We start from the raw sequence: 7,909 nt of genomic DNA on the forward strand, positions 1-7,909 counted from the left end.
TATACATAAATATATATATACATATATATATATATAGTGTATATATATGTGGATATATATACACACTGTGTATACACACACAATCTGTTGTGTTTGGGTTTCCACTTCTTTACATTTTCTACAAAAAGAATAGCAAAGAAACTCCACAAAGATGGTGTATTTGGAGTGAAATTTGTTGTTTACATCACAATGTATTTCTATAAGCACGGAGGGAAATATATATCTCTAAATCCCACACTGCAGAACAGTGCAATCTTCAGTGTCCACGTATTTTTTTGACAGGTGACATACTTATTTTGTTTTCCAGATGAATATTTAAATTTTATATAATTACCATGAATTATTAAAACAAGAAAATGTTTGTGACTTGCTCTGTTATACACGGTATGGATAAGAAGAAGAATGAATGGTCCTGTGTCATTTCCCTATAATTGCAGGACTAGGCTCAGGGCTAAAGACCGGGAGCTTTACTTTTCTTCCCTAGCTTTTACAAGGTGGCAAAAATGTAAATAACAATTTCCAGTCTCAGGCTGATTCTTTTCACGAAAGGCCTAAACGCTTTAGGAAATTATTACACAATTATTCTCTGCTTCGGTGTTAAAAATGCACCATAACGGGTTAAGTCGCTTCTTTGCCTTCTGGAACAAAACCTCCTTAGAAATTAATTCAAGTGGCTTTGTAAAACAGAAATCGAACTGTGGCCTTCGGGCTCGCTTTTGGCTAGCGGGGCGCCCGTGGATGCTCCGCAGCCGCGGCTGAGGCTGCGTGTGCGCCCGCCGGAGCGGTCCGGCAGCGCCGGCTGCCCGCGGGGCTCCGCCGCCGCTACGAGCGGCCAGCCGGCGGGAGGACTTGAAAAAGGGGGAAGAGGGGAAAAAAGAACAATCAACGCGGGGAAAAAGGGCAAAGGACGGCAGCATCCCAGATCGCGCTCCCCGCTGCGCCCCGGCCCGGCCCTTCCTCGCGCCCTGCCCTGCCCTGCCTTGCCCCGGGGCCGCGGAGCGGGGCGAGAGCCTTACCTGGCGCCGCCGCGCTCTCCGCCCCGCTCCGCCCCGCGCCCGCTACTCAGGGAGCGGGGCCGCCCAGCCTTCATCCGGTAACTCGTGGCAACCGCAGCCCATGGCAACGGCGGAGGGGGAGCCGGGGCGGGGGCGGCCGCCCGCGCTGCCGCAGCGCTCCCTGCCTCCCTCCTTCCTTCCCTCCCTGCCTCCCTCCTTCCCTCCCTGCCTCCCTCCTTCCCTCCCTGCCTCCCTCCTTCCCTCCCTGCTGCCCCCGCGGAAGGAGGGGCCGCGCCCGCGCCGCTCCGCGCCCGCCGCCGGGCGCCAGGGGGCGCTGTGCGCCAGCGGGAGGCGCCGCCGGGCGGGGCCAGGGCGGAGAGGGCGCGGCCCCGCGTCGGGAGTGCGCGCCGCGTGCGCGGCTCTCCGCGGGGGCGGCCGAGCGTTTTGGGGTCATTTCTGGGTTTTCCTGCTCCCCACCGACTCCCCCCATCCCCGAGCTCCTCCCGCAGCCGCACAGCTCCTCAGCGGGGAGAAACAGGGAGGCGCCCACCGCACTGGGGATGGGCGCAGCCGGCGTAGCGAGGGCATCACCTGCCGCCCCACGGGAAAGCCCCCGGCGCCCTCCAAGCACCGACACCCACAGCTCCGCCGTATTTTAAAAGCACGTGTTACTATTAATTAATTAATTTTTTATTATTATTATTTTTTTTATACGAAGGCAAGTATAAAAGGCAGTGCCCAGGTATGACATTTGCCGGCCTCGGTGGCAGGCAGGCTGCTCTTAAATGGAGGCCTTTCTGCAGAACAGCGAGAGCCGAAAGGCCTTGTGTCACCCAGTTATGTAAGACACAATCTCGCCTGAAAATGCACAATGAATCGGGAAGGATTTATGTAATTAATTGACCAGTCTTAACCTGTTATCGTGATGTAAGGAATTTGGAACTCATTAATTTGGGCCCTGACAGATTTCATATTAGAGCTGGCAAATATGGATTGAGCCTCTTATTCTTGTAGCAGCTGGAATTTCCATGACAGTGAGGATTAGTGAAGAAGACCTATTGCTCAAGTCAAACTGCCTCTTTTGTAATCAGCAGCCCTGCTCTGCATTAAAGGGGTAATGGGAAAGAGAAAAAAAAAAATACAGAGAGAAAAAAAGGGAGAAATGTATTCATGGTTGGAGCAGAGCAAGGGAGGGAGAATAGGGTTGTATCCTGGACAGCACAGACACCAGAGTGGGCTTTTCCCAGCTCCGTGGCAATGAAAATGCCACAAACACAGCCCTGGGGTGCTGGAAAGTGCCTGGAGGACAGCTCTGTGCTGTGATCACAAGCTTTGCTGCTTCTCGGGCCAACCTTCAGATGGACCCTCCCAGGAGCCACTGAGCACTTGGGGCCGCAGTGTCAGAGGTTCTGGGAACAGGGTCTGGGCTGCCAAGAGCTGGAGGGACTTAGGAAAGAAGGGTTTGGGTCATGATCCTGGGGAAAGCAGGACTGGGAGGTACCTGTAAAGACAGGTACTGACACACCCTCACAGCTGTGGACTGTGACGCTCTCCCTCATGGGGAAAAGGATGCTTACAGTAGGTGAGAGATCCACGGACAAGGACAGGCCTCCATGCAGCCATGGCAAGGGTGACTGCACATTATATGCCTCAAGTTCCCCAGTACAAAGACAAGAAAAAGGAAAGTCCCTTTGTCTGCTGCTTTGTGACAACCTTTCCATTTGGTTTTTCATGGTGCCTGGTTGGGGAGTGCCCTCATCCCATTATCATTTCTTGGCATTGATATGGTAGTAATAACATTGAGTGCAGTCTGTATGGAAACAGTCTAGGGGCTTATATTTTCTCTCCTGGCAACCAGTTAATGACTGCCCTGGTAGTGAATACAGTTGTTAGCAATGACATTAAAAGGTTTTCATGAGGTCTCATCATATTTCAACATGCTAAGTGTTTACCTACTCTTGTGATAAATGCCATGCAGAAATGGAGGAGTGTTTTTCCTTTTCTCATTTTTTCCTTGCTTTATGCCATTTGGCACTTGAACATTTCCTCTTCACAATTGCTTAGATCCACCGTTTGCTGATGTGAGGAGAAGGGAAAAGTCATAAAATGCGTATGGACAGTAAAAGCACAACTGTTTGCAAAGACTGTAAAGTCAAATGCAGATTCAAAAACCTCCCACAGCTAATGAGGCGTATGGCTCTTATCCTCTGGACATCTTTGACCATATTCATGTTTGCCTTGATGTCCATCATTGTGTAGGGATAATTTAGGAAACCTGGCACTAAAATGCATGCAATCCTAAATTTGGGCCAATAATTTAGCTTTGATCTTCTTGATGTAAAAACAAAACAAAACAAAACAAAACAAAATCAGACCGATAGATTGTAATTGGATTGTTCTTCGAAGAATGTATTTTGTCTTACTGTCTCCTGAAACAATAAAAAATCTTGACACATGTCAACTATCTCATATTTTCCAAAAGTTAAGGAATAATTTATTATTTATGACAGTACCCCCAACTCAACCATTGTCTCCCTCAGTTTATCTTTGCTTTTCTGATGATCAGGAGCAGCAAACCACCCAGGTACTGCTGCAGTTATAGGTTTTGTCCAAATGTTCCTCTTGTTAAAATGTTGATCAGGCGCATCTAATTTCCATGTTAAATGTGCCGGGATATGTCTAAGTTTAGAATTATTTCAAACAGCAATAAAAAACTTTTTCAAGTTTAAATGGATACAGTAATTACAAGTATTTGCATGTCCTCTGATATCTTCCCATGGGTATATTTAAAATATGTGTTAGTGGTAGAACTTTCCTGTGATACCCATGATTTTGAGTGCTTGCAACATTACTTCTAGTATCTGCTCCTTTTCTTTTTTTCTTTTTTTTCTCTTTTTTTTTTTTTTTTGCTTGTAGAAAATAAAACAGTCATCAGATGAGATGAATATTTTGTCAGATTCTTACACTGTTTTTATTCTTTGATGGTTATTCAGAAAGCAAGGAAAAATTTATACAGAAAAAAAGTCCCACAGTTAGGCCTTCTGAACAAACATGAATAAAAAAAAAATTCATTTTTTTACTTAGAACAATACTAGAGGACTGATTTAGATTTGCATTTAGAAATGCAAATTTCACAGTAAAAGTGGTTAAGACGTATCAAGCACTGATTCCGTTGAAGTCAATGGTAAAAACCTTGTGCTGCTTGTGTGGGGGTTAAAAAATTCTGGTTTCTGAATGATGCTGAGATTAAAAATTCTTGTTGGAACCAATAGGTGGCCTTTTTGTATATGCTATAGTAATTTTTTTCCTGAAAACAGAAAAATGTTTGCTTTGAAATAGAGAACATCTTAAAACAGTCATTTTCAAATAAAGTGATTTTTTGTTTGTTTGTTTCTGAAAGACAATATATAGGCATATTTCTGGATTTATTCCCTATTTTTGCTGTATTATGTTAACTCATGGGTCTTCATAGGCTCATAGAATGGGTTGGGTTGGGTTGGAAGGGCCATTAAACCAAACCCCCTACAATGGGCAGGGACACCTCCCACTAGACCAGATTGCTTAGAGCCACTTCCAACCTGGCCTTGAAAACTCCCACAGATGGGTTGTCAACAACTTCTCTGGGCAACCTGTTCCAGTGTTTCACCAACCTCACAGTGAAGAATATCTTCCTGATATCTAATCTTAACCCACCTTCTTTTAGTTTAAAGCCATTTCCTTTGTCCTACGGGATCAATAATAGTGATGATAAAGTGGACTACGAAGTCTGTTCTTTCCTTTTTCATGTTCATGCTTTCAAAATGCCATATATTTCCAGTTTCTAAGACCTCTCATAAGTTCTTATTTCCTGTTATTTCACAGTTAATGAAAACGGTTTCAAAAGAGCAGTATCTCGTGCTTCAGAAAGAGAGTACTTGTGATTTTTCTGAAGTTGCTCTTCTGAGCCAAGTGTCAGAAATCTTGATTCTGTTTTATTTCCTATATAAGCAATACATTCTTAAAAGGTTTCTGCAAGGAAAAGGCAGTCAGCAGCCATAGGTAGCCAAGACTTTTAAAAGCCTGAGTCAGATGAGGGTGTTAAAAACTTGAAATTGCAGCCCTGAGTTTTTCATAACACTCCCCACTTATGCCTGGATGAGGTATTTTAGCAGCTTTGCATTTCTGGACACGATTATTTTTTGGAGTTGGTTGGTTTTTGATAAATTTTGGGCTTGTGTTTTTATCCCTATGTGTGGATAGAACAGCCAGTGTAGGGCTGAAAGCTGGGAGGTCTCCTAGGAGAGAGGCAGCACCCTATTTCTGTCTTGCCCCTGCAGTCTACTTTCAGCATTTGCTGGCAGCCCCTGTTCAAGAGCAGATTCAGAGTCCCAGGACCTGCTGGTTTGACCCAGTTCTTAGTTTTCTTGAAGGCAATGGCTGTCGTAGGCAATGTAAGGTAGAACTTGGTCTGGACCAGCACTCATCTTATGAAATTGGGCCTTAATTAGGTCCTCAGTGTGGGCCAGGAGTTCACCCACAATGTTCAGCATTACTGTGTTCCCATTTGTGTCTGCACAACACTTTTTACTTTTGATGGTCATTTGAGAGCTTTGTGTGTTGAACTGTGAGACTGAGGTACTAAAAGTGCAGGGACAGCTTTTCTCAGAAGCTAATACTAACCTAGGGAGTTTGGTTCATAAACAAATTTAGTTCCTCTGGCTCATTCCCTGAAGAAGCCCATCACTCCCCTGATGTGCAAGAGCCTTGGGAGACCTGGTCCTAGGACAGAAAAGTAACCATATGAATGTCCACCTTGGGAATTCTTGTAGCCCCAAGAAATAACTTTGTTGGAAGAGTAACCTCTTTATATAAGATAGCTTCTTAATTTTTGGCAAGAAATGCCCTCTAAGTGCTGTTTATATGTATCTTTCTTATTACTATTTCCTGCTCTCGAAAAGGCTCAAGAATGTTGCTGCTTCTAATGATCCAAGGCACTGGGAGATGAGGTGGGATATGAGTGTCTGTCCGTAAAAATGCTGCCAATTTGGTCACACAAAAAGAAGTCTGAAAGCAAGTTTGGCTCCTGAATGGTTTGAGTTTTGCTGGGAAATCAGCATCCACCTTGGCACCAGAGTCCACACATCATGGGCTGGATATAGGAAGTTAATAATTTGTCTGTGTTTATGATAAAGCTTTCCTGTCCAGAGTCTCAGAGTCTTTTGTGATGAGGAATTAATTCAGCCTTACAATAAACAGGATCCACTTTTTTACAGCTGAGGAAGCTGAGGAACAGTAAGGTGACCACAGTGATGTACAGGACATCTCTCAGATGAGGGAGGAACAGTGTTCCTCCTGCTGCTGGGCTCCACTGCATTGCCACGCTCCTTCTGAAAATCTCACCCCCAGCTGTCAGCACAAAGCACTCCAAAGAGGTAGCAGAGGGGTCCCAGTTTTTGATGTTTGACTTGCGAAACATCAAGACACGTGAAAGGGATTTGCTTTTGCTTCCCAGCACTGTGCACTCTGGCACTCGGAAACCAAACTCCCTCTGGCATCTATTGCATTTGTAAATTTTGGGCTAATTATCTTTTGGGTTGCAGTATTCATAACAGAGATTCATGTATATTTTGGAAAAAGAGAGTTACTCTTCTCACTAATTAAAAAAAACAGGAAGTGAGAAGAGCGAGGTAATTAGGGTACCTTGTTTAGCTTGGTTAAATAAGCAGGACTGACAGGATTTTCTCTGAGGGACACTTGCAGAAGTGCTGCAGTCTTCTTGATGTTAGATGGTGTTATCACTGAAACTGGACTGCAGGAAGCAGATGTGATGTTGACTAAAAAGTATAGGAAAGATTGATTTTGGCCAGATCTTTCAGTCTTTACTCATCCATCCATGACACTAGTTATAAAAACAATTTGGAACTGCTAGTATAAGTAAAGACCGTTGGTGTAAATAAGCACTACAACCTTCCTTTTCCAAAGCTGTGTTGCCTGTTCATCTGATTTCAGCAGACCTCCTCTCCATGTGAGTTTATTTTGCTGGTGGGATGTATGACCTGGCCTTTCATAAGTAAAAACAATTCTCAAAAATTGACATGACATGTGAGCACTATGGGTAAATATAATTTTCTAGATTACAACAACCCATTTGATTAAATCCAAGCAGAATCTTTTAAGGTTCATATTTTGCTTTCTGACCAGATCTTTTTTCTTGGGGTAGTGACAGAGACTTCACCTGAAGGCTCTGCAAGCTTATCCTTAATTTTGTATTGTTTGTAGAAAGTGATGATGACTTCTGAGCAGGAGATGAAGACTGTGCCAAGGACAGGGCATTGTGCTGTTCCTGGAGCTTGACTGGCTCTTCCCTCCCACTTTGTTCCTTACTAATCACAGTGGCTTCCTACAACACATTTATCAGGGCAAGCCACTGCCTGTAAATAAGAGAGGTTTTTGTCCTTTCCAAAAGCCAGAAGTACAATGTTATCTTTCCTCTTTCCCACAGAGGAGAGCCATTAGGAAATTCCTTGGTTTAGTTTGTCCCTCCTTGTTCCTGGATGATGTTGGAGCCATTGTAAAAAGATGAGGCTTATGTTTCCTTCTGAAGATGGCCAACTCATTGATGCTTTGGATTGATGAGCTGAATGTTCCCTGATGCCTTGCATCCTGTAAGAAGAGTATTCTGGTCTACTTCAGGGCTTAGAAGTCCAAAAGGAATTGTGCTGGTCTGAGAACTGAGTACTTGGTATTTTTCTGGGTGCAACACAAGGAAGCAGAGATCTGAATGTTAGATTTAGTGAAACATGATTTGGGGAGACAGATCATGGCAGTGGTGGTGATGTGCTTGCACTAATTCCTAACCATCAACCTCAACACCCCCTGAAATTTCTTACAAGACAGGACCCAAATTTCCCTGTGGCAACAGCTCAAGAAGGAAA

Source organism: Vidua chalybeata, chromosome 1 (genome assembly GCF_026979565.1).
Source record: "Vidua chalybeata isolate OUT-0048 chromosome 1, bVidCha1 merged haplotype, whole genome shotgun sequence".
NCBI classification, from domain to species: domain Eukaryota; kingdom Metazoa; phylum Chordata; class Aves; order Passeriformes; family Viduidae; genus Vidua; species Vidua chalybeata.